Below are 27,903 nucleotides of genomic sequence, written 5' to 3' on the forward strand. Positions count from 1 at the left end.
CTTTTTTGGGACTGGATGGGAAAGGAAATTGATGTTAGCAGTTTCTGTTCCTTAAAGCCATCGGCTTTGTTTTTCAAAGTATGGTTTTCCTGGTAAAAGATTCCTTGCCTGTAATGTGAGTGAATCACTCATCTTACTTTAATAAAAATGTGAACCAAATGCTAGTGGCTCTCCACCCTGGGAAATGACACAATGGTCAGGCTTTCTCAACTCGGATGCTTGTCTTTCAGTGGGACTGGCAGGCATACAAAAGGAAAGGAAAAAGATAAAAAATACCCCAGTGACATCAAAGTATAAGCCTACCCGATTTCTTTTAGGCATAAGTATTCTCGAAGACAAAGTCTGGTCTTACTCACCGGCGTTTGGATAAGGTACTTGGTTTGCCCATTGATGGGTGGCCTTCAACTGGGCACCAGCTCTTTACGCCTCAGTTTCTTCCTCTGTCATGCCTCACGTACAAATGATCGGGGTCGATTAGACTAAGTTAAATATATTTTAAAGTATGTAAGATTTATACCTTTTGAATTTTGTCATGTTCATGTATAACCCATTTAAAAAATTAAGAAGACAAAAGTATGAGCAGTGGGAAGACATCAACGGGTCTTAAAAAAGTAAGACCGTTCAGAACTATAAAAAATTGCAAATTTTTTGTCTCAATAATCCTCAGGGTTCTATTTGGGTCTAACATTCTAGGATTCTCTAATTGTAATTCTCTGTGGTTAAGGCAGTAACCTAAAGAACTGGTAGGACGTAATTTGCATCTAGGTAGCAAATAACTTGCTAGAAGAGTGGGATGCTATGAAACCCATGTTATTGTCTGCTAGTGCAGTATACATAATAACTAAGGACATGAGATTTGGAATTAAGACAGGCCTGGGTTCACAATGCCTCTGTTGGGACTTCCCTGGTGGCGCAGTGGTTAAGAGTCCGCCTTCCAATGCAGGGGACATGGATTCGAGCACTGATCCAGGAAGATCCCACATGCTGTGGAACAACTAAGCCCGTGAACCACAACTACTGAGCCTGTGCTCTACAGCCCACGAGCCACAACTGCTGAGCCTGCATGCCACAACTACTGAAGCCTGCGCGCTCTAGGGCCTGCATGCTGCAACTACTGAAGTCTGAGCACCTAGAGCCCGTGCTCCACAACAAGAGAAGCCACCACAATGAGAAGTCCGCATACCGCAACAAAGAGTAGCCCCCGCTCGCCGCAACTAGAGAAAGCCCGCACGAAGCAACGCAACTAGAGAAAAGACTCAATGCAGCCAAAAATAAATAAAATTAAAAAAAAAAAAAAGCAAGCAAGGAGGCCAGCCAGCCACCCAGCCAGCAAGCAAGAAGATGCAGCCAGTCAACTCTGCATCTTCCTTCAGAAACCTATTTCCATGTCCCTCATTCTCAGTGGCTCTATCTGCCCTCTCTAAATCACCTTGTTTTGTCCATAATGAAAAGAGTTTGAAAAGCTGATAATCATCTTTTAAAATCCTTTACAGGCTTCTGGATCTTATTATAATCCCCCATGGCCCTTCCTTATATCAATACATGCTCACAGTTTGGGCCCAATGGGGGCACAATAAGATTATACATCCCTTCCAATGAGGGCAGGGCTGGGGGGAAAAACACCTATCAAAGTCAGGGCTAAAACTGATTAGTTACAATGCTAATCAGGCTTCATTTTTCTTTAGTCATAGTTATTGATGGTTTTCCTTCCTTTCTACAACCTAAGGTGATTCTCTGTTTCCTCCTGGGAACAGTGTGCCTGAGCAGAAGGGAAGGCTCAGAGACTTGGAGCCCTGCCTTGGCTCTGCTGGACTGCCTCACTGGAGCATGCTATTTACTCTTTAGGCCTCAGTTTCTTTATCTATAAAATGGAGATAACAATCAGTTACCTACTTGACAGCAAAAGGCCAGATCTACGATCCTGTGATTCCCAAGGCTCTTTCAAGTTATGGAGCTACAAAATGGACTAACTTCCAATGCTGAGAACAATGAAAATGGATTTTCCAGGTGTCTGTACCCTACACAACAATACCTAACGTATTTAAAACTTAACTAATAGGCAATCTCAAATATCTAAATGCCGATAAGCCTCTAAGTAGGCAAGACAGATGTCACAAAGTTCGCACATTAAAGCTTATGTGCTTAACTTACAGGCTTCTGAGAAATGTCCTGATTATGCTCACAGTTTTAATAAGCTTGGCCATCTAGTTTCTAAACCCAATACAGACTAGACAAAGTCACCTGGGAGAGGAAAAGGAACTATAAAAGGCGGGTGCAAGGACAGCAGTGAGAAATTAGGCATTAACAGCATGATAGAAACATGATAGAGAAGCAGGAAAAAATATTTAAAATACAATCGATGCTTTTAGGGTACACTTCAATAAGCTCTGACGGCAGCAGTGTTTTCCAGCATAACATAATTTATAAGTATATACTTAGATGCCAAGATAAGTTCTATTTAAGAATGCAGGGGGCTTCCCTGGGGGCGCAGTGGTTGAGAGTCCGCCTGCCGATGCAGGGGACGCGGGTTCGTGCCCCGGTCTGGGAAGATCCCACGTGCCGCGGAGCGGCTGGGCCCGTGAACCTTGGCCGCTGAGCCTGTGCGTCCAGAGCCTGTGCTCTGCAACGGGAGAGGCCACAACAGTGAGAGGTCCGTGTACCGCCAAAAAAAAAAAAAAAAAAAAAAAAAAAAAAAAAAAAAAGAATGCAGGGAACAGTATTTTATACCTATATCTATATATAGATATATATAAATATATTTCGAAAAGATTTCCATGTACATTACAAACAACAAAAATTTTTGGTACTCTTAAGTATAAAACAGTAGGCTGTAAAACTGTAACTCTTCTTCTGAGTTTTTCTATGTTTACTGTTTCTGAGCCATTTATTTATCCTGGTGTTGGTTATTTGTTTTTAAGCTACCTTCCTGAGTCCTAGACACCCATTACCTCATTTAATCTCTCATAACAGTCCTATTAGGTAAATATTGTTTTCATTTTACTTGCAGATGCAGGGAGGTTAAGTCATGTGCCATTCAGGCTTTGAACCGTGGGTCTGCCTGAATCTAAAGCATGTGCTTTTAAATATTCCATGATTTATTAATGATATATGTGTCTGTTTGCCCCATTATCACCAAGAGATTGAATCTTGAGAGTGAGGACTTTTATGTGCCACAGGGACTGGTACACAGTGGGCACTTAGAAAATGTCCCATGGGCTTTATCTCTGTGCCCCCTTACATAGATCCCAAGCCCTTACAGGCAGCATAGTATATCCCAGTGTACCTCCAGGGATAGCTCATGGATCATCTACATCCCAGACCTACAGAATCTGAATCGGAATCCTCAGGGTTAGGACGTGTGAATGTGCATCTAAACAAATAGCTCAGGTGACTTTTATGTATATCAAAGTTTGATGGGACTTCCCTGGCGGGCCAGTGGTTAGGACTCCATGCTTCCAATGCAGGGCGTGCGGGTTCCATCCCTGTTCTGGGAACTAAGATTCCACATGCTGCTTGGCATGGCCAAAAACTTAAAAGAAAAATGTTTTGAGAACTATTGATCTAGTGCTTGAAAGCACATTCTTTGGAGTTAAGTCAATCCTGGCTTCAGATCCCAGCTCCACTACTTAATAGCTGAGTGATGTGGGGCAAATTAGCTACTTAAATTCTTTGAGCTTCAATTCCATCATCTTTAAAATGGAAATAACAGAAACACCTACCTCACATGGTTCTTGAAGGGATGAAGTTCGCCAGGAATTATAGAACATCTACTGTGTGCCAGATACTCTGCTCTTTTAGGTGCTTGGGATATATTAGGGAACAAATAGACAAGTTCTTTGCCCTCCTGAAGCTTACCTTATATTGGAGAAGACAGATAAGCAAAATAAGTAACTATAGAGTAAGTTATTGATAAGTTTAACGTAAAAAATAGAATAGAGCAAGTCGAATAGGGAGTGTGAGGTAGTAGTGGTGGCATCATTTTATAGAAAGGAGTCTAGTTCAGTTTCATGAAGAAGGTAATGCCTAAGCAAAGACTTGAAGAAAGTTAAAAAGTAACCTAGGCAGACATCTGAGGGAAAAGCATTCCAGGCAGAGGGAATAGCCAATGCAAAGGCTATATGGAGGAAACATACCCATTGGGTAAGAAGTACAGCATAGAAGCCAATGTAGCTACAGCCAAGAAAACAAGAGGGAAAGGACTAAGGAATAGGGTTGGAGAAATAACTGGGACCAGTTCATGTGTGGCCTTTTAGGCCTACATGTAAGGATTAAATAAGATAGTCATGTTAGGTGCTTAGAACAGTACATGGTACATAGTAAACACTTAATGGATGGTATCTACATCTGTATTTACATTAACATCTTCTGGTCCCTAAGCAGAGCTAGTCTGGAAGGTCAGGCTACAGGGACTATAGCAGGTTTTATGTACTTTGGTGGGGTTACAGAATCCTTCAACGTTTCCAAAAGTACAGAAATCAAACAGATCAAAGGCCTGGGTGATCCCCAGCAGCAAGTAGAGATGGTTAATTCTCTGCAGGTGCTCAGAACACTGAACTAACAGAGACACACAAAGTCAACATAGCATCAATAAAAGACAGGGAAAGAGTGGGGTGTGGATGGGGTGGGCTTGGCTAAAGGCTGAAACCAACAGAAGAGTCGTTAGTAATGTAAGAGGAAAAGCAGTGGAGCGTGGAAGCATCACAGCAGATGAAAAACATTCTAATATCAATGAGACCACAAACTCAGGAGAATAATGACTACAAACTGCTGGGGAGTAAGCCAGGGAGCCCAGCAACATGAACGCACTTGTATGGGGGGAAAAGCAAATTAAGAGATTCAGGCAAAACTATCCCGTTTCCTGGTGGAGGAGGCTCTTTAATCTTTAATATCTCTCTCCTGACACTAGGCACTGATCTTGCCCCAACAAGACAAAGGATAGCGTCTGAGAAGCTATTACTTCTCGATTCGGCAAAGGACTTCTGAGGAGACGAGTGCCACGTGGCTGCCAGGTTAAAAGGATGTGTTCTCTCAGCCCTCCCGTTTCACAGCTGGCGATGTCGGTGCTAAGACACACCCACCCACCCTCCAGGGCTCTCCCAGGGGGAACAGCTGCCTGCAGGGCCCCGGAGCTCTGGAGAGGGGTGTGGTCTTTTTGGGAACTGGAGGCAGGCAAGAGTGTAATCAAGGCCGGATAGATACCCAGGCTGGGCTTTAAACTGCTTTACATTTCTGTGCCAGTTTCTTCTGGCACCTGCCCTCGGGAAAGCTAAGCCAGGTACTATCGAGTGGAAATCTGGAAGTGGGCATCCGTTGTGGCCTCAGTTACGCCAGCTTGCCAAGCAAGGGTGAAGTGCTTGGTCTCCATGACCCTGACATAACCTACTCCATAGGTAACTTAGGTGTTACTTTCAGTTTAGTCTGAGTCAGAAGAAGTGAAGAGCAACTCGCTTTATGTGATGTTCAACTCAACACATTCAGTTTGGAATTGAAACCATTATGAAAACCAGTATGAGAAACCTTGTATTTTTATTCCAGTCCTCAAAGTATTTGTCTGTCTGCTTTCACCATCTCCTGATAGTAACCATATATTTGCTTTGGGGGTTCTTAATTGCTACATTCCTACCTATTTATTCAGTTAATAAATATTCAGTGCCAACTGTGTTCCAGGGGCTACGCTAGGCTCCGCAGAAACAGCAATGCATACGACAGAAATCCCTATTTTCATGGAACTTACATTCCAGTACGTGTGTGTGGGTGAAGAGATAAATAAAATACTTGTAGAGAGTGATAAGGGCGATGACATAAGTAAAACGGGGTGGTGTGATGTGGAGTGACTGAAAGTGAGATACTAGCTGGGGTGGTCAAGGATAAGCTCTTTGAGAAGGTGTGTCATTTGAGCTGGGGTCTAACCGGATGAGAAGAAGCCAAGCATGCGATCTGCGGAAAGAAGAGACAGCACGTGCACAGGCCGGGAGATGGGAACCAGCAGCAAGAGTGTTTTGCTTCCCCTTTCCCTGCTCTGCACACACATACTACTTCTCTGTCTCTGGCACATTACAATCTGTTAAAGAAATTGCTCTATGAGGCCTGGGAAAGGAATGATATTGAACGAAACGTAATTCCAAGGTTCACTGATTACTGGAGACACATATTGGCATTGGCAGAGGACTGGGAGCTTAACTAGGTACTCTGATCCCAGAGGAAAGATAAGGCGAGGACTCTAGAAACGGCTCTTTCCCCCTTTGCTGCCGGATTTCCCTACTATGGTTAATTGGCAAAGCAGTGCATGTGAGTGAGTGCAGGATGTCCAGATTTCAGCACTGTTTCACACATCATCATTTCAAGTCACCGACTGACAGGATTTAGCACTCTGTGTCTGGCAGCAACTGGCAGTGAAGCGGAGAGAATTCCACCGGATTATCCAAAGCATCCGACCCGCAATTGAGGAGTGAGGAGAGCATTAAAAAAGCACACAACAACTCCTGAAGGGTATAGTGAGCCATTTCGACATCGAACAGACACACACAAATATCCAGCCGCCTCTGAGGCCAAAGGTCAATTTCTTGTGCTCGTCCCTGATCTTCAGAATCCGTTCTTGATCTAAGCTCAGTCCCTCATTTCCAAGCAGAGTCAGGCCAGATGGGCTGCTCTAGGGCAATACTCCCTTGTCTGACTCCAGAGGAGCGTTAGAGCTGAAGTGGATGATAGCAGGGTCAGTGGGAGAGGAAGAGGGTACAGTCAGAAGGCAGGACACGTCCTCGAAAGATAAAGTTTTGATAGATTGGTTTTTCAGCGGAAGAAGCTGATCTTTATCTTCGGCAAGCCCACCACAGATCCCAGGTTTGGGATGAGGGGATAGAATAAAGCAGCAAATTTCCATCTAACAAGAAGTAGACAGTACTGAACTGCCCCTGCTTTGTGGATTTCTGAACTTTCTAATTCTCTTAGTCAAGTCCGAGACTTCCCATATGCCTCATCCTTCTCCCCTCTAAGCCCTTCTCACACAGCTGTTAGGTAAGATTTACTAGATAGAATGTGTTTGCAAAATCTGTTTTGTTCATTGGAACATGTTTATCTAGAAGGAAAAAAAAAAAAAACCTGTCCCTTCTCACTATTTACTTTTCGGTGACTGTCTTCTGGGATTTGGAACTGGATAAACAGATGGCCTTCACAGAAGGAAACAGGCGGAACGCCCGGGTGTGTATATATATCTTGATCTCAGTGTATATATCACAAATAGTCCTCATCCACACAGCTGTGCTGGTTTTGGAGGGAAGTGAGGGGACAGCATCCTCTGGATGAGAGGACTCCCACTGCCCCACGGTGTAGTGCTCCAAGCGCTCCCTCCAAGGAGCGGCTCCCTGGTGGAATCTTGGGCTACAGGATGCCAGATGGTTTCTAGAGTTCCAAGCCCAGATATATGACCCCAATTTCATTTTCTGGCCTCTGGCTGTGGTAATTAAGGTTGTGCCAGATTCAGAACTGTTGCTTATGATTTGTACTGGGTTTGTTTGATATATATGGGTGCCCGCAATGTGCTGAGTGTTTGCATCGTCTATAGTGATTAGTGAGCTTCGAGCACCTCTGCAATACACTGGATGCCTCTGTGTTAAGGGCATGCCTGTGAGGGTTGTGGTTGTGTGTGTGTGTGTGTGTGTGTGCACGCACAAAAGTCGTGGAAGGCCTGAAATACAATTATTTTCCAGGCCACGGGAAAAGTATAACTGCCAGAGGGAACAGGGTACAGCGGTCCCTCATGTGATAGCAGGCTGCTGCTGACAAGGGATTGGGAGGGGAGTGGAGAAGCAGTTTCCTCCTAATTTTTTGACCTTCTCCAACATAAATGTCTACTGTGCGGGTTGGTGGTGGAGGAAGTAACTCCATAGTTGATATGTTTCAATTCCAAGGTTTGAAGAAACGTCATTACATTTCAGGGGACTCTTCTAATAGCCAAAAAAAAAAAAAAAATCTTCATTTGCTTCACAGAATAGGGTTCAGGTGTATGTTTTCTTCACCCCTGGCAAAATTACTTTAAATAAACATGAAAATAAAAGATGACTGTACTGCCCAGACAGAGAACTGGTGCCAAACAGAGCCAACTCAAAACCCCCAGAAATCCCAAACGAAAAAACCTCCCTGGGCTTCCCTCGTGGCGCAGTGGTTGGGAGTCTGCCTGCTGATGCAGGGGACACGGGTTCGTGCCCCGGTCCGGGAAGATCCCACATGCCACGGAGCGGCTGGGCCCGTGAGCCATGGCCGCTGAGCCTGCGTGTCCGGAGCCTGTGCTCCGCAACGGGAGAGGCCACAACAGTGAGAGGCTCGCGTACCGCAAAAAAAAAAACAAAAAAAAACCTGCCTGAGATAAAGTGGTTGCATTCATCAAGTTCAGGTAGCTCAAAGACAAGAACATGAAATGATTAGACTCTAACAGACCAAGGTGCTGGAGGTAATGGGACCTCATAGAGACCGAACAAAAGATTCTGTTTCTAACAAAGGTTCTGCAGACCTTTATACTACAGTGAGCAGTGAGCGTGAGGGATGCTGCCCAGGAAATGAAAGGACTCAGTCGTTCCTCTTCAGTGAGCGGAGACCAGGAGGAGTGTTCCAGGGCACTCTCACAAACACTCTTTAATAATACCATCCAGAGCCTTTGATTCAAGGAACATGCTGAAGAATAAACAGCCTATTAATCTGAGTTTTCTGGTGCGCCTGAGTATACAAAGCAGCAATGAACTAACCCCTTGGCTCTCGCCAATGTCCCAACGGCGCCCCATCCGCTGCTCCACTGCACTGCTCTGCTCCCCCTCTCCACCGCTGCATGCAATTTGTCCCTGGAAAAGCTTCAGGTTTTGGGGGCGCTGATGGTTTCAACTAAGGATGCCCAGGCCAAACCCAGGGTTCAAAGAACTGGAAACAGCGCATCCTTGTTTGGCCATAAGTAGCATAACCATGTGACTTCAGGCTCAAATGAGAACTGTGCGGTAATGTGACTGGGTGAGGAGACAGAGTCATCAGTCTGCCTCTTTCTGAGCCAAGTTGACAGCCACAGGCCTGGGAAAGGAAGGCCCAGTTTCAATTACTTCCCAGTCTTGGTTACCTTGGTGGCGGGAAGGGCTCCTGCATGGGTGGGCTTTGGGTGCTATTCTGTGGAAACATTCCTGGGCATTTTGCCTAAGTAAAAATTACCAAGTAAGGTCCCTGAGTTTTCAAGGAGGAAAGGAGAAGAAAGATAAGTGGCTGTTTCACTCTCAGACGCTTTCACTGTGAGTTGTTCTTTAAAAACAATCAGGTATAGCTTTTGTGATAACAACCATTTGATGAAGGATCAGGGTCTCCTTTCCGCCCTCCAGGAAATCATAGATAAAGAAGCTGATAGTATGAACATTGAGAAATAAACCAGGGTTCAGTTGTTGAAACAGTGTAACTAAGGCTAGGATCATAGGCTCAAATCAGCCTTGAGAGTCAGGCGGCTTCTTTGTGTCCCATAGTCACTGATCTCACACAAGGTGTGTGCTTAATCATAAAAGGAACTGGCCTGGTGAGCTGGATAAATCAGTATCAGCGCTACCCAACACACACACACACAAAATCTCAAAGTACACATCCCACTGACCTCAAATTTATATACACAGGGAAACACATCTAGTGAAAGTTTCCTTTCTAAAAATAATTTCAAAGAGGTGCTCTGACTAAAAAAATTAATTCTGAAGTCCTCTGATTCTACTTTCAGAGAACTACTTTGTGTTTGGTCTGTTGAACTAGAGAAGAAAGGGCACGCATCATCAATTTATTTATTTTTGGCTACACTGGGTCTTCATTGCTGCGTGCGGGCTTTCTCTAGTTGTGGTGAGCAAGGGCTACTCTTCGTTGCGGTGCGCGGGCTTCTCATTGTGGTGGCTTCTCTTGTTGTGGAGCACGGGCTCTAGGCATGCGAGCTTCAGTAGTTGTGGCACGCAGGCTCTAGAGCGCAGGCTCAGTAGTTGTAGCGCACGGGCTTAGTTGCACCAGGGCATGTGGGATCTTCCTGGACCAGCGCTCGAACCCGTGTCCCCTGTACTGGCAGACGGATTCTTTACCACTGCGCCACCAGGGAAGCCCAAGGGCACGCATCTTACAAAAGAGAAGGAACAGCACAGAAGCTCACATACTTTTCGTGATTGACTTTGAGATGCCATAGAATGCAGTGATTAGACTGGCATTTGCAGAAAGCATGGATCTTGCAGTCAGACAGATCTATTGTAGATCTGTCACTTGCTGCGTGTAATCTTAGACATGTCACATAAGATCAGTGAGCTTCAATTTCCTCACCTGTGAAATAGGAATCACCCTCATGGGATTATATGTGGATTATATAACGTACGAAAAATGTTTAGTACAGTGCCTGGGACACAGTAAGTGCGCAATAAATTACAGCTGTACTTATTACCCTTTGAATCTTCTAAATACAGGCACAGGAATCAAACATGACTCTGGGGAGGGACCTAACTGGTAGTTGGCACATGAGCTACATGAAACACAAGTTTCTTCATCTCTCTATTGGACTGGGCTTAGAAGGTCTCCAGATCTTCCCTCAGTACACTGGAAACAAGAGTTTGAGTTTCATGGGGTTATTGATGAAAGGACCATGAGAGATTAAATCCTAGTACTCTGGGGACCTCCATTTTGACTTGCAGATGGACCTGGCATTTTCCCATCCCAGAGTCTGGCTGAGCAGATACAGCCTTCTTCCTCTAGGCTTCCACCTGTTGAGACAAACAGATGTATTCTGAACACAAGAGGGGCCTTGCAAGTACAGATCTGGTATCAGACAGCCTTTCTCTGCAGCATTCCTGGGGTTGTAAAATGACAAACATTCCAGCAGGCTGAATCTAACCCTTCCTGCCCTGTATCTGGGGGCCTTATGAAGCTGCTTCTTGTGATTAGAGCCATCAGTACCTCACTCCAAGACTGTGAGGTGGACTTCATTAATATTGATGAGTTGCAGCTCGTTAACCTCATTTGATGTTTATTTACAACCATTCTTCTCATATGCTAATGAGTGACACTGGGCTCTTCAGATAGAAAGGAGAGAACTGGACCCTCTCTGCCAGCATCTCCTTGGCAAACTCCTGTCCCTTGAAAGAGAAGTTTGCACAGAGGGAATGATGCCAAATGAAGGGAATGCAGCAGAGAGGACAAAATGATGTGAAAAGAATGTCTGCAATGTGATGCGAGAGAGAGAAGCCCAGCTGCTGGGGCCATGGTGTGACTGAGGTTTGGTTACACCCACCTAGTGGGTAACAAAAAGAAGCTGAAGGGTGGGGATCTGAGGAACTATGAAAGGGACAATATGTTAGGTTTTGGAACTGGGGTGGGAAGTGGAGATGAGTGGGCCCCCTGTGGATCAGGGGGCTTGAAGGCCTCTCTCCAATTCATTTCACTTTCTTCTAAGATCTTAAGGAAATCGACAAACAGGGGATTGGGGTAGATTTCTGTAAGACAGTTAAATGCCCACAGCAACTAATGCTTAGCAAATGCTTGGCTTGGAGAAAGAGTATTCATTGTCCAGAACATCACTGTGAAATGGGTAAGCAGGGAGGAAAAAAAATCACTGTTTCTCTTTCCTCCAAGTTACGGTTATGTTATGTATATCGAAGAATAGTATAATCAAACAAGGAAGAGTCAGAGACTAGGGGAAAATATTTTTAGAAAATATGGCCATTCTATTGTTTCAGGGATACAGAACACAGGGCCTCTTCCAAATTTCATAGTACGTAGCAAGTCAATTTTGAGACGTCCCATCCATTAAAAAGGTATGAAAGACTATATAAGACATATGAGGGGGATGGAAGGATATATAAATGTTTATTAATATCAGCAGCAACATCAAACTTCAAATTTCTTAAACATTTAAGCATCAATTCCCACTATATTTCTTGTCTTCACTCCTTTGCACTTTACATTGCTATTTAGACAATTATTCCCTTCCTGCCTGCGGGGTCTATACCCTCCCTTTTCTCTCAGTCTGACGTTTTCTGTGAAGCACTTTGAAGATTGTTCCTATCCTTGATGTGCCTTTCTGTAAGGCTAAAGAGGCAGGAGAAAAAAGGAGTCTCTTACCTTAAGGATTTAACCACATTTAAGTACAAAGTATCGGTTCTAAAAGGGTAGATTTTATGTTTGAGTTGTTTGTGTGAGATCATTATCCCTTAGGGTACAAATTTAATCTCTTTCAAGTTTCCTATGAACTCAGTTTCTGTTGGAGTGAAGGAATCAATAGCAATCTGCATTCAGCCTGACAATGTGCAGCTCACCTATACTTAGGGACAGACATGTCCAGAAGAGTAATTGACAACTGTATGCTTGTTCTAGACTCCAGCAGTGTTTCCCAACCTTTGAAAATCCTGCCCCTCCCCCAGCACTTTCATACATTTTTTTCCAAGTCCCCCCCACCCCGCCGAGAAATTTTCCTACCATAGATATACTGTACGTCTACTTTTTTAAGTGGAGGGCCACAAACCACTGTAATATTTAATTTTTTTGCCTCTCAAAGAACCAATATTTCCCCCCTTCAGAGCAATATTGCTCCCACTGAGAATGCATGTTCCAGAGACTTTTTAAAAAGTATATCATCTGATTTCCAGGGTTGAACCCAACATTCTCCCAAAGTGAACCACAAAACACAATTATACCACTGTTCTGATTTCAGAAAAAAAAAGAAAAAAGGATATCTTTGTGCCTATCTAGTGATAGTTCTTCCAAAGAAGAGAGCAAAATCCCTTTTTGCACACTGGACCTGATCTATCCACTGAATAATGGCTTACATTTTGGCTGTGGGTTAACTTTCTACAATACTTCTTTCTGAGTGCTGGAAGAGGTAGTAGATCGTCAAGTCCCTTAGGGACCGCCAAATAGTTCACTCTTCTAAACGTCAACAATATATTCCCTTGTAAGAGTAGAATTAAGTTCATTATCTCACTAAACTTCTCCCAAACTCCAGAGGAAGACAGTGATTGGTATTGCTATTCCCCTTTTACAATCAGAGAAATGATATCATCGAGAGATTAGGTAGCTTAATTTAGGTCACAGGGACTGACATTTCTTCATATAACTGTCTTATCTGTCATATAAGGTCACTCTGAGGTTTCTAGACCTCATGACTTCTGGTTCCTACTTTAATCTAGGATCATGGTACTCTGCTAGAGAAAAGTTTAAGAAGGTTGTTCCGCCTCTGACAACCCCTTTTCTCCATCTGATGACAGAAAAGCAAAAGGTGCTAACAGATAAGAACTGACTGATGGGGAGAGAGGAAGAGAACTCAGGCTATTATCCTAACGGTTTCTATTTCACAAACAAATGGCTTAGGAAGCATAGTACACTGTATAGGGAGGTTCAAAAGTTTTTTCTTTTCTAAGATGAATACCATCATCTTTTGTAGGGTTCAGATGAGACAGAGTAAACCATGATACGTTCCTCAGAAGATAACAAAGACTCAAATCAAGAACTCCCACAGAGGACTTCCCTGGCGGTCCGGTGGTTAAGACTCTGCGCCTCCACAGCAGGGGGCACGGGTTCGATCCCTGGTCTAACCAAGATCCTGCGTGCTACGCGGCGCAGCCAAAAAAGAAAAAGAAAAAAAAACAACTCCCGGGGCTTCCCTGGTGGCGCAGTGGTTGGGGGTCCGCCTGCCGATGCAGGGGACGCGGGTTCGTGCCCCGGTCTGGGAGGATCCCACGTGCCGCGGAGCAGCTGGGCCCGGGAGCCATGGCTGCTGGGCCTGCGCGTCTGAAGCCTGTGCTCCACAACGGGAGAGGCCGCAGCGGTGGGAGGCCCGCGTACCTCAAAAAAACAAAAACAAAAACAAAAAACAAACAACTCCCACAGGCAGTCTTCAAATAACACGAGAAATTCATATTTTATTTAGTAGTCGTGGAAACTGACCACAACGTAGAACTATCCATATTGAAACTCACCATAAGTGAGTGAGAGTTGGCAAATCAGATAAAAAATACTATCTAAAAGGGCTCTTCTCTGTAAATTAGGCTTAGGCTCATTTTAATTTTCCCAATCAAATCAGTGTTAAAATTCCCTCAAAATAATATACAACTTATTCGTTCTAAAGAATAACTGACTTCAAGAGATAAAGTCCATCTCATGACTTCAAGTAGATCTGTATGTAATTAATTCCTCACTACCAGAGTCTACTCTATTAAAACAAAACAAAGACTTCAGGGAAGGTCATTCTGCAATATTGCTTAGGAACCTAACATGACATGGAATAACATTATCTCTAATAAATCTCCCTCATATGTGACCTCTGTCCCTCACGTTGCAATAGTTCATTCCTTTTTGTTTGAAGAGGTGGAGATGAGCGAATGGTGGGTTAAATGCTTTAACTTTTATTCAGAATGCCCAGAGCCAAAAGATACACCCTACATCAATGCAAACACATTAAGGAGAATTTCAAAGTAGTATACACATTTAGCTCAACTAGCTTCTGATACAGAAATGTTATGCTAGCCATTTCTTTTGCTATAAACCAGAACAAATTTGAGAGAGGGCCAAAAAAAAAAATACAAAAACAAAAACGAAAACAAAAAAACTTCACACTTTGCCTCAAAAAATGAAACTATGACTATTTTGGACTAAAATAAAAACTAGAGAACACAAGGTATGGAAATCTAAAAAGTGATTCTGGGACTTCCCTGGTGGCGCAGTGGTTAAGAATCCTCCTGACAAGGCAGGGGACACGGGTTCGAGCCCTGGTCCCAGAAGATCCCACATGCCGCAGAGCAACTAAGCCCGTGCACCACAACTACTGAGCCTGCGCTCTAGAACCCACGTGCCGCGACTACCGAAGCCCATGCGCCTAGAGCCCGTGCTCGGCAACAAGAGAAGCCACCGCAGTGAGAAGCCTGAGCACCGCAGCGAAGAGTAGCCCCTGCTCGCCGCAGCTAGAGAAAAGCCCGCGCACAGCAACGAAGACCCAACTCAGCACCCCCGGCAAAAAAAAAAAAAAAAAAAAAAAAAAGTGATTCGTTTGTTACAGAAGAGGGATTTAAGTGAAAAATCATTTCCTACCGGGTACCATAAAACAGGAACGAAGAGGGGGAGGGGCAAGTCCTTTAAAGTCTTGGATATCAGAACAAAGGAACCAACTGAAAACACTCCAACTTGGAGTAGGTGAGAAGAGAAAGAGAGCCCCACCGAAATCCTGTTCCTGTTGGTTGCAGCAGCTGTCAGTGAATTGGAAAGGGCAGTGAGCAGGAATGAGCACCACTGTGCTCCAGTCTTGATTTGCTAATTTCAGAAGCATTTGTCTATCTTGTTCTACCTACATAACTAGTTAAAGAAATAATCCTAGTTTCAGGAAAAGGCTAATTTTTTTCACTGGCAGGTGACCAGAGAAAACACATTCTTCAACGCGCAGTATAATAAGGCAATAAAAACAAGACGGTACTCATCAAACATTTTTATCTGAAGTGCTCAAAACACATGCCAATGTTATACCCAGTTCCCACTTCCCCTTCACCATCTTCCCACAGCTGTGGGGGAAAAGCAAACCTTCTGTAGGAAGGATGTCTCCTCTGCCTATCGATGTAAGTCTGAATATAACTTTAGGAAAAGGACCTCCCAAAGAGGTTGTGGATGGGGACGTGTAGGATTCCTCAGGGTGCCAGACCCTCCAAGCCCTCGGTAAAGACTTTGCTCTACCACTTCAAAGGCAGTGCGGGTAAAGTCCCTCTTGGTAGCCACAGATGCTGCCAAGAAGAACAATTCTTCATTTGGGCCAGGTACCAAAGGGAGAATTCAGAAGGAAAAGTAAGAAGGCATTTTCCCATCCAGAGATAAGTAAGGAAACAGACCCAATGACTCACTAATCTCTTTTTCTAGAGGTGGTATTGTTGTCCTGGTTTTATGCTCACTGAACAGTGGTGTGGAAAGTTAAGTGTTCAAGAAGTAATTCGCTCCAAGTTGCAAAGTAGGTCTGTAACAAAGAGCATTATAGAATCCAAGGGCCAACTTCAGTGATAGATGCAGGTTATCAGGAGGGCCCTTATAGGTTTGAGAATTAGAAGTTGGAATACTTTTTTCTTTTTTTTAATGGAGAACAGGAATGTGTAGGAAGACCTTAGGCCAACCATTTGTCACGTTACAGTGGTCCAACCCCATGGGGACAGAGATCAAAAGCAATTTTATAATGCAATTTTATAATGCAAGGTTTAAGTAATTAACAGGTAGTTCCATAGTTTTGCACAAAACACATAATTAGGTTACTATGGAACAGGGAAGGTCATGAGTATGTCACAGATACTTGGTCTTAAAAGTTTGAGGAATATGGTTAAAATAAACATTCCAAGTAGTGGCTCTTTCCTGGGCCTCTGGCACAGATGTCTGAAGCCCTGCTCTGGACAAGATGAAGAGACTTTCTTCCCAGAGTAGTATGCTGAGCACATAAGGTGTTCTTTGCTTCATTGGGATATCTAGAAGAAGCCAGTAGGGCTGCACTCAAGTACTAAATCTTGTGGACCGGATGACTTGAAATTTCAAATTTTTGATGGTTTGAAGTAGATGCCTTTTATAAAAAGAGTTTAAAAAGTCCTAATTCCTCTGTTTTTGAACTTTGGAACAATTTTAATAGTAATATTCTCCTTGTTTTTTTCTGCTGGGCCTTGATAATACAGAAAAATCTTAGAACAATGTAACTGAAAGATGCTTATTAATTTTTAGAGAAAATCAGATAAATATCACCAACTAATCAGTAACCATCTTGAATGAATAGATTTTATAATGAACACATAAGTCACAATAAAAATAATTAGGATAAAAGGAATCTACATGACTTCATGAAACCAAAGTTTATAAATATAATTTTCTATTGCTTGAGATAAATCCAATAAATCTGAATGCGACCTTGGCTCGTCATGTCAAGGCACCCAATTAATGTTTGCTTCCCCTCACTCATGCCTCCAGGCAAGAAAGCAATTAAACTTAGGTTAAAAATCAGTTATCAGTCCACTTTTATGAGGTACCTAGAAGAGGCAAATTCACAGAAAAAGAAAGTAGACTACAGGTTACTAGGGGCTGGGGGTGGGGTAGGGAGAAGCAGGGAGTTATTGGTTGATGGGTACAGAGTCTCAGTTTGGGATGATGAAAAAGTTCTGGAAATGGATAGTGGTGATGGTTGCACAATACTGTGAATGTACTTAATGGCACTGAATTGTACACTTATCAATGGTTAAAATGGTGAATTTATTATGTATATTTTACCACAATAAAAAATGATTTTTTTTTTTTGCGGTACGCGGGCCTCTCACTGTTGTGGCCTCTCCCCTTGCGGAGCACAGGCTCCAGACGCGCAGGCTCAGCAGCCATGGCTCACGGGCCCAGCCGCTCCGTGGCATGTGGGATCTTCCCGGACCGGGGCACAAACCCGTGTCCCCTGCATCGGCAGGCGAACTGTCAACCACTGTGCCACCAGGGAAGCCCAAAAATGATGTCTTTTTAAAAAAAAAAAATCCAGATAAAGCGTTCTTCAATCATTCTTTTATAATAATGTGGCTTAGGCAGTTCCCCAAATTTGTCTGTTCATCAGAATCATCTGAAGTGCTTGCTAAAGTTACAGATTCTCTAGCCATACCCCAAAGTGGCTATTTGGGAACTACTGGACCCTAAGGATCATGAAGAGATAACTGGATGCTGTCTGTATTGGGGCACCATGGTGACAATTCAAGAAGCTTATTAACCCTTAGACCTATTCCTCTGTCCTATGTTTTCTTTTGTTTTTGTTTTTGTTTTTTGCGGTACACGGGCCTCTCACTGTTGTGGCCTCTCCCGTTGCGGAGCACAGGCTCCGGACGTGCAGGTTCAGCAGCCATGGCTCACGGGCCCAGCCGCTCTGCAGCATGCGGGATCTTCCCGGACCGGGGCACGAACCCGTGTCCCCTGCATCGACAGGCAGACTCTCAAGCACTGCACCACCAGGGAAGCACTGTTTTTGCTTTTTACAAATTTTTTTATTGTGGTAAAATACACATAACAAAAAATTCATCGTAACCATTTTTAAGCGTACACTTCACTGATGTTAAGTACATTCACACTGTTACGCAAGGATCACCACCATCCGACTCCAGCACTCTTTTTATCTTGCAAAACTGAAACTCTATACCCATTAAACAATACCCTCCCATTCCACCAGCCCCTGGCAACCACTATTCTACCTTCTGTCTTTATGGTTTTGATTACTCTAAGTACCTCACATAAGTGGAATCCTACAGTATTTGTGTTTTTGTGACTGGCTTATTTCACTCAGCATGGTGTCCTCAAGGTTCATCCATGTTGTAGCATGTGTCAGAATTTCCTTCCTTTTAAGGTAAGTGATATTCTATTATATGTATGTACCACTGTTTGCTTATCCATTGATCCACTGATAGTCACTTTGGTTACTTCCACGTTTTAGCTATTGTAAATAATGCTGCCATGGGCATGGGAGTACAAATATCTCTTTGAGACTCTGCTTTGGATATGTACACAGAGGTGGTAATTCTATTTTTAATTTTCTGAGGAACCACTATACTGTTTTCCATAGCAGCTGTTCTGTTGTACATTTGCACCAACAGTGCACAATGGTTCCAGTTCCAGTTTCTCCACATCCTTGCCAACACTTGTTCTTTTCTTTTCTTAATAGTAGCCCTCCTAATGGGTGTGAGGTAGTACCTCACTATAGTTTTGATTTTCATTCCCTAATGACTAGTGATGTTGAGCATCTTTTCATTTCATTCATGGCTTATTGATCATTTGCATATCTTCTTTGGAGAAATGTCTATTGAGTCCTTTGCCAATTTTTAAATCAGGTTTTTTTTTTTTTTATGTCCTTGTGTTTTAACGGTTGTCAGATTTATTTTACACAGAGGAAGATATGGTTTGAACTGCCAATACAGAAGTCATTTTTGAGAGATAGTATGCTGTTGTTTAACTAAGGTTAAACAGTCATTAAGAGCCCTCTCTGTACCAGGCTAGGCACTAGGATTAAAAAATTCAATAAGTTATGGTCTTTGTGCCCAAAGAACTTAAAGTCTAATAGAGAAGATAAAAACTGATTTCAAAACAATCTTGATAAAGTAATGACAGGGAGGACAGGGTTTAGCCTCCTTGGTGGGTTGAGGTAGAGGGCTGCTGAGGGCAGGTGTTCTAGAGGAGGTGCTACCTGAGATGTGTACTGAAGCGGGAGTTTATCCAGGCAGAAAGATGGGGGTGGCAGGGCTACAGGCAGAGCCTCAACAAAGGCATCCCCATGGCAAGCAACATGTGAGATGAGAGGAACTACCAGTACTTGAATTCAGTATAATTGGAGAGTATCTTTTCAGGCAAGGAGTTGCTGGAAACAAGGCTGAAGAGAGAGGCAGAGATCAGGTCACAGAAAGTCTTGTGTGTTTCATTCTATAGATGGTGCGGGCACCTTTAAATGGTTTCAAGTAAAAGAAGAATAATAGCAGCACAGTCAGATTTTCTTCGTATATAGATAACTTGACTGTAAAGGGAGCAGAATTTCAAAGGTTCAAGCGAGAACCGGAGCAATGATAAGGGGAATCAAGAAGAAGGGTCGGGAATCGGGAACTGTTTTGAAGGGGAGAACAGTGGGACTTTTTAGCTGACTAAATGTGAGAGGAAAAGAGGAGTCTAGAATGATAGAGTATCATTTTGGGGAACCCACGAGCAGAGGCAGATTCAAGGGCGAAGGTGAGGAGTTCTGTTTCTGACATACTGAAAATTCGGTGACTGTCAGACTGTCAGTAGTGATGTCTGAGGCTGATAGCACACTGCATGTGTGGGTCTGGTGCTCAGGGAGAGTTCAGGGCTAGAAAGTTCTTTGCCTAAGGTAGTAGGAAAAGTCAAAGGAGACAAGACTGCTCAGTAACCATGTGTAGTGAGAAAAGTAATGAGCCAAGAATGGAACCCTGGGATATACCAACATTTAAGACGAATACAGGAGAGTAACTTTTTTTTTTTCTTGCCCACCTCCCCTCCCACTGCCGAGAGTAACTTTTTAAAAGACACTGAGGAGGATTGGTCAGAGAAGTAGGAAGAAAGAGGTAGTGGAAAGGGCATAACTTGGAAGCCAAACAGACTGTTTCGAATCTTTTCTCCACTACTTATTGTATGGCCTTGAACAAATTAGTTGTGAGCCTCTGTTTTCTTGTCTATAATATAGAGACAATACCATGCAGATTGTGATGAGGATTAAATGTGATACTGTAGGAATTATAACTTTAAAAAGTGCCTGTCACAATGCCTACCTCACTGTAGGCATTCAACAAATGTTATTTCCTTTTTTTGTTAGTCTGGCCCTTTTATGCTTCTTTCTCTGTAAGTAACAGGAAGTAGGGTATCCTTAGTTTTTATATTTTTTATATAGCTTTTAGGTTAACTAAGGGTCAAATTGGAGACAGCTTGACCTCTGTCCATCTACATTTACTCTAAACTGAAGCCACAAAGATGCAAGAAATTCAGGTTTGCAATGGTACTCTCAATGTTCCCGTAACTACTGCTAATCTACTATGTTATTTCTGTTTTGCCAGGACACTAGTCCTTGGGAGTTACTTTGCAAAGAACAGAATGGGTAAATAATAACATATTTGAAAAAGACTAGGAATTCTAACAATCGTTAGAGGTGACACCAGTTTCATCTTTGGCTCAAGGAAGATACAGGAGTTTTCTGTATAGCAGTTACTGAAAAGGTGCTGGAATGCTCCAAAGCATTAACATTAGAAAAGGAAAACTTCTACATGACTCAAAGATTAGTTTGATAGAGATTTTTTTCTACTGGAAGCTAAACACTCTGTCAGGCCTGCTTTTAATAATCTGTAAGCTTCAATGAAGCAAGTATCATTTAAAGCTTTGAAGGGAGAGAAAAAAGGGTGTTTCAAGTCCCGCAAACAATTTACTGCTCCAGTATTCCTAATAATCACATGAGTATTTTTCCTTTTGACTGGAGAGCAAAGGAAAACGGAAACCTGTGGAAACTGGAGTTGGACAAGAAACAAAGTTCATAGATGAAATCCTGTCTTAATACTGGCAAGTGAAACAAGACTCACCCCTTACATCCTTTGCAAAACTGACCCAGCTCAGTCCCTTTTTTTTCCCCTCAGTGATTTTTAAGTGTCACAAAAGGCTCTTCAAGCTGAATTAAACAATCATGGGAAAGTTCTTTCAGGAAAAAGATGCAATGATTGTTGCACTTTGTCTTGACTATGCCCTCGGTAGGCCATTTCTCGGTCAGGAATTTATTTCTCTAATTAGAGAGATGAGCTCAAAAGAAGCAATTTTAAATCAATCAGTAAAACAAAAATATCTGCAAATAACACAATAGTTTTATTTCTGTGATAATTACCTTCCTTTATTCCAAAATGAAACTGTGACTATCTCTATTTTTTACTGCACGGTTAAAAAAGATGACCTTCAAGAATCTATAAACTAGTTCCTGGGATACAGTAGGCACTCAATAAATACTTGTTGAATGAAAAATGAATAAATAGAGCAAAACAATCATCTTCTCCTTACAGCCTCTATTATTCTTGTATTAATCTAAGGCTAATTTAGGTTCATGACAGTCACATCATCCTGTTGCCCAATACTCAATTTAAGTCTCTTGTAGTCTTACTGTTAAGTTGCTTGTCATTATGCCTCTTTTTTTTTTTTTGGGTGCACCTTGCAGATTGTGGGATCTTAGTCCCCCCCTCACCAACCAGGGATCAAACCTGAGCCCCCTGCAGTGGAAGCACAGAGTCCTAACCACTGGACTGCCAGGGAATTCCCATGACTCTTGTTCTTTTCTTTCTTTCTTTTTTAAAATATTCATTTATTTGGTTGCACCAGGTCTTTTTTTTTTTTGGCCATACACGGGCCTCTCACTGTTGTGGCCTCTCCCGTTGCGGAGCACAGGCTCCGGACGCGCAGGCTCAGCGGCCATGGCTCACGGGCCTAGCCGCTCCGCGGCATGTTGGATCTTCCCAGACCGGGGCACGAACCCGTGTCCCCTGCATCGGCAGGCGGACTCTCAACCACTGCGCCACCAGGGAAGCCCAAATCAACATTTCTTAAGTGGAGCATAGGGTACCAGATATTATCTTGTTCAGCAACAGACCACAAGAGAAACTGAAATAGAGATGTTTATTACGGACAGGTCCTGGAGGAAGCACAAAGCATACCTCAAGGGGCCACAGGGGGAGGTCAAGGCAGAGTGAAGACAGAGAGTGACAGGACCTGGGGCAACAAGGCTTTATTAGGGTCTGTGGGTGGAGAACTTTGCGGTTCCTGGACTAAGGCCAGATTGGTCAATTCAAACCAAAAGAGTGGGCTTTTGGTAAGCTCCCATGGGGGTCTTATCTAAGGGACAAGGTGAAAGCCCTGGGAGGCAGGGGAGACTGCTAGTGGTAATGTCATATCAGGAACTTATATTTGTTTGTGACTTTGCAGGCTGTTATCTAAGGCATGCACTTGCTGAGGAAGCTGGTATCATTTTAAGGTCTCTGCAGGCCAAACAAAATGGATTGCAAGGCAGCAAAAGCATGGAGTAGCTTAGCTAAACTCTCAACACTCCTCAAACCTGACCTGAAATAATGCTTTTATAACTGAATTCAGAAAAGTAATATAATAATTGCAAAGTGTAGGAAAAATATAAGGACAAAGTGCGAAGGAAATAAACCGTGAAGCCAGTAATATGGGGTGTGTATTAGAATCTTATGGTTGCTTTAACAAATTACCACAAACTTGGTGGCTTGAAATTACTGAAATGTATTCTCCTATAGTTCTGGAGGCCGTAAGTCCAAATTGAGTGTTAACAGGCTAACATCAAGGTGTCAGTGGCCCGATTCCTTCTGCAGATCCGGGGAGAATCTATTTCTTTGGCTTCGCAATCGACTAGAGGCTGTCCTCACTACTTGGCTTGTGGCCCCGCATCACATCACCTTCCCTTGTCCACTGCTTCCAGCTTTCACATTACCTTCTTCTTCTTCTGTCACGAAAGTCTCCCACAGTCTGCCTCTTATAAGGATACCTGTGATTACATTTAGGTCCACCTGGATAATCCAGGAAAATCTCCCCCATCTCAAGATCCTTAACTTAATCATATCTGCAAAGTTCTTCTTGTCATATAAGATAACATTCACAGGTTCCAGGGATTAGGACCTGGGTATCTTTGGGTGCCATTATTCAGCCTACCAAAGAGTGAGAGAAAATAAAGGGTCACATGAATAAGTAAGAAATAAAGAAGGCTGGGACTTACCTGGTGGTGCAGTGGTTAAGAATCCGCCTGCCAATGCAGGGGACACAGGTTCAAGCCCTGGTCCAGGAAGATCCCACATGCCGCGGAGCAACTAAGCCCGTGCGCCACAACTACTGAGCCTGCGTTCTACAGCCCGCGAACCACAACTACTGAGCCCGAGTGCTACAACTACTGAAGCCCATGTGCCTAGAGCCCATGCACTGCAACAAGAGAAGCACTGCAATGAGAAGCCCGCGCACCACAATGAAGAGTAGCCCCCGCTCGCCACAACTAGAGAAAGCCCGCACGCAGCAACGAAGACCCAATGCAGCCAAAAATCAATACATAAATAAAAATTTATTAAAAAAAAAAAAAAGAAAGAAAGGAGGGAATCTTCATTCATTCTTTGAAAATAAATTAGAAGGCACAATGTCATTCCTCCTCAGAAAGGATATTTCTCATCACCATAAAACACTTAGACTGAGCTGGGAAACCCGAATGGATGTATTCAGACCTTGGTTTGATTCTGTTGCACTAATTATTTAACTGCTATACCTCAATTTCCTCATCTTTAAAATGGAAATAATAATAATGCTTAAATGGTGGTTGAGAAGATTCAATATTATAATGCATGTAAAGATTTAACACAGTTCTTGACACATGGTGACTGCTCATTAAATGATGGCTACTATTAAAATTATTTTATTATTCACAGAACAGGCTGTGTGACCCTCATGAGGCTGAATCAGTACACAGTTTTTCCAGAGGCCTCTAGTGACCCCTTCTTCTATGTGCATTCTATATAAGTCAATAAGTAAAGCTTACTCAAGTGTCAAAACTTAAAAAAAATTTTTTAAACATATCTTATCTCTAACTGTATCACAAACTTCCTTGGCTTACTAAAAAGATGATAATAAACACAAGTAACCTTTTGTTTATCAACTCTGGTTCAACATTATGACTATTGCTTACTGCCCTGGCCATAATAGAAAGATACCCTTGATGAGCAAAAAGATTAATAAAGCCTTTACATGTCCCCTATATGGTAAATGACCTTAAAATACTGTTTGCTTGTTTTAAATATGGATTTTCTCTTGTTTGTCTTTAATATGGATTTTCCCTTCACTGGTTCTCTAGTGACTTCCTTTTTTGATAACATTTATCCCCACTGTCAGTGTGTGGCTAAGGCAACACTTTAGACCCTCCTCACTAGTTTTTTATCTGCTGCTGCTGAACTGATCAGTACTTGAAGGTTATGCATTTATAAGTAAATGGATTCTCTGTCAAACTCTTGGGAGACTTTCTGCCTCTCCTACAAAGACACATATAAACTCTGTAAACACTGGCTCCTCAGGGGCCATTTTTACTTACTTTCAAATCAGTGACTATGAAGTTTGATTGCTATGTTGGTGAGTTGCTAAGTAGCGTTCTACCACATCAGACATTAGCCTGAGGATCTGTCTAATGATTAATACAAATCAAAACACTAGTAAATGAACCAGTTTAGGGTGTGACAATATCTTCAATTTAATGAGCTTACCTTACAAAAGTGGCCCAGTGAATTACTCTGTCCACCTGGGGTTCAAGAGATCTTATGCTTTTGTTTACAAAGAACTTTAGACAATCCTTGAGGCTGTATGGATACTACGTATCCATATGTATATAAAAACAGAGGAACTCTAGGTTACCCAGTGATTTAGCCATATTAATTCTTGTTTCTAAATTTTTACTGTCAGCATCAACTCTCTGGCTTAACTGAGCCCTTTGTTGATACACTTTTTTGTTTGTTGGTTTAATTCCCCCCTAAATTATTCCTTGCCCTCAGGGAGGGTGTGTGAACTAGCAAGTCTTCTTATCTTTGCTGCAGACTGGGGTCTCTCAGTCTTTGCTGTGGCCCATTTCTAGATGGAAAGGAGAGCAGGACTCGTACAAGTTGATGTACTACACAGTTAAAATTTTAAGAATTCTCATATTTGTTAAATATAAATATAGGTGTTTATATTTTATCTTAACAAAACCAAACAAAATCAATTTTTGGATCAACTGTCATTCAAACTATCCGTGTCACTGGTATTTGCAGGCTGACTCTACATTTTAAGTATGCCTACTAAGTGTTAAATTTTTTTTTATCAGTTATGTTCTTAATGCAATATATGCAGTACAAAAATGGTTCATTCATTTTAGTTTACAAAACAGATATAATGAATATTGTGATATATGGTGCTTCCTTCTCTGTATTTTCCAGGAATCTAAAAAACCGTGAGTTTTTCTTGTCCTGTGCACAACAGCTTTATAGTAAGGACCATGTGTATGAGGTGTATATTAGTAACAATATAAAAGCAACTGCCATTTATGGAGTACCTGCTGCGTGCTAAGCGCTATACAGAGTACTTTGTATAATGTGGTGGTTTTAAGGTCCACAAAATTCTATGATACTCCCCTCCCTTCCCCTTGAGTATGGGTTAAACTTACTGATTCACTTCTAAAGAACAGAATAAAATAAAAGCGACAGTATGTGACTTCACAGACTCGGTCATAAAAGGTACTGATGCTTCCTGTTTGCTCTCTCTCTGAGATCACTTTTTCTGGGGAAGCCACTACCATATCATGAGGAACTTATGATGAAGAACTGAGGCCTCCTGCCAACAGTGATATGAGTGAGTTTAGAAGCAGACCTCCCAGTCCTATTCAAGCCTTCAGGTGGCTGCAGCCCCGACCCAAATCTTGATTTCTACCTTATGAGGGACCTTGAGCCAGAACCATCTAAGTGAGCTGCTCCTGGACTCCTGACCCTCTGGACCTGTGTGACATACATATTTATTGTTTTAAGCCTCCACGTTTTGGGGTAATTTATTATACACTGATAGATAACTAATACATATATATTTAACTAGTACACATATATTATCTTTTTTATTCCCACAACCACCATGGAATAGGTGGTATTATCTTCATGCAAATTAGAAAACAAAGGCTCAGGTGGTTAAATAATTTATTCAAGGTCATAAGCAAGTAATGGTAGACCCATGACACCAAGCCTATATTCTCTGTACTATACTATACTATGGCTTTTCAGGTCCTGTTTCTTTCAGGCAGCTTATTAGCTACCTCTCCCACCTTTGATTAACCTGCTATCAATGCTTTCATGCAAATAATGGATTAGAAAAAAAAGATAGGCTAAAGAATAGTCCAGAATCATACTTCTGGACTATTCCCTTCAGCATGACATGAACTCATTAATTAGCACATTTTGATACGACTGTTCAACCAGTTATATGTTGTTCAACCAGCCTGTATTCTTTCTGCTTCTTCACAAGGATATCATGGAGATGTTGTCAAGGTCTTGTTGAAACCCAATTAAACTATACAAATACAATAAATGTAGCTAAATATTAGAATAATTTTACGATAAGTATAGCTAAAACTAAGTACAGCTTTCTCCCAATCTGTCTGGTAATACCTTCAAAAACAGAATAAGTTTGCATTAACTATTTCACTTGCTCCTCCTTCAGGATTATTGCCATTACCACCATTCATCTTTTATCACTCCCATCACAATCATCACTGATTTTGATAAGTGCTTTACACACATTATTTGATTTACCACTCAGGACTACCCTATGAAGTAGGTTCTCTTGTTATTTGTTTTACCAATAAGGAAATTTGGCTTATAGAGATAAATAATTTGCCTAATGTCATTTTACTAAGAAGTGAAACCTGGGGTTGAAATCGGGCCTTCTTTACCCACCAAGCCTGGGCTCTTTTTCTTTTCCTTTTCTTCTCTACTCTACTCATCTCTTCTCTCCACCCCTTCCTCCTTCCCTCATCCCCTCCCACCCCCTTCTTTTTCAATAAACTCTGATAGGCTTACAGTGACTACAACTTCCTTTTCTACATACCTACAATTTATTTATTTTTTTAATTCTTTTTAGAAATAGTTGAAGAATATCACCCAAGATGGATGGCAAGGTCATCAGCCTTCAGTCTGCTGAAATGACCTTCTGACTCCAATCTTCTGGAACTTCTCCTCTCCACCTGCCATGCCACCCTCCCTCTGCCCATCCCCCCACCCCCTCCACACAACATGCACACTTTCTGCTTTCTCAAAGACTGCCAGCAGTGGTTCAGCCAGTTTATCGACTGGGCCTTAGCACCTCAGAATGTAAATTAGGCCCAGAAACTTGAGCTCATTAAAAGCAGTTACGTGATCTCTTATAATCTCAGCTATATTTGATTTCATTCTCTGGAACCAGTGTTTATTTTATCTTTTCCAGTCCAAAGAGCATCCTCTTTGACTGAGAAGACTAAATCAAAATAAGAGGTTTTGCTTTCTCACTTTCATTCATTAATATTATACCACCCACCTAGTCTTCATTGTTCTTTTTTGCTCTGATGCAATTTTTTTAAAAGGAAGACTTTTTATATTGTCTTCAGTATTTTGTCACAATTCTCAGTGTTCCTAGTCTCTTATTTTCCCTTTAATTTAATACAATATAAATACAAACATTCATTTGTATATGTAGTTGATCTTTGAACAATGCAGGGCTTAGGGGAACCAGCCCCCCACGCAGTTGAAAATCTGCCTATAACTTCTGACTCCCCCAAAACTTAACTACTAATAGCCTACTATTGACCTGAAGCCTTACTGATAACATAAACAG

At 42.3% G+C, this 27,903-nt stretch overlaps 1 protein-coding gene across 2 annotated transcripts in view; it reads right to left on the reverse strand.

Annotated features, from left to right (window-relative positions):
* CSTPP1 (centriolar satellite-associated tubulin polyglutamylase complex regulator 1) overlaps window positions 1-27,903 on the reverse strand; it is a 174,826-nt gene that overhangs the window by 34,236 nt on the left and 112,687 nt on the right. The gene's annotated exons all lie outside the window — the stretch shown is intronic.

The sequence above is a fragment of the Aethalodelphis obliquidens genome, unplaced genomic scaffold (genome assembly GCF_003676395.1).
Source record: "Aethalodelphis obliquidens isolate GAN/ISIS:26980383/991018 unplaced genomic scaffold, ASM367639v1 scaffold14, whole genome shotgun sequence".
Classification (NCBI taxonomy): domain Eukaryota; kingdom Metazoa; phylum Chordata; class Mammalia; order Artiodactyla; family Delphinidae; genus Aethalodelphis; species Aethalodelphis obliquidens.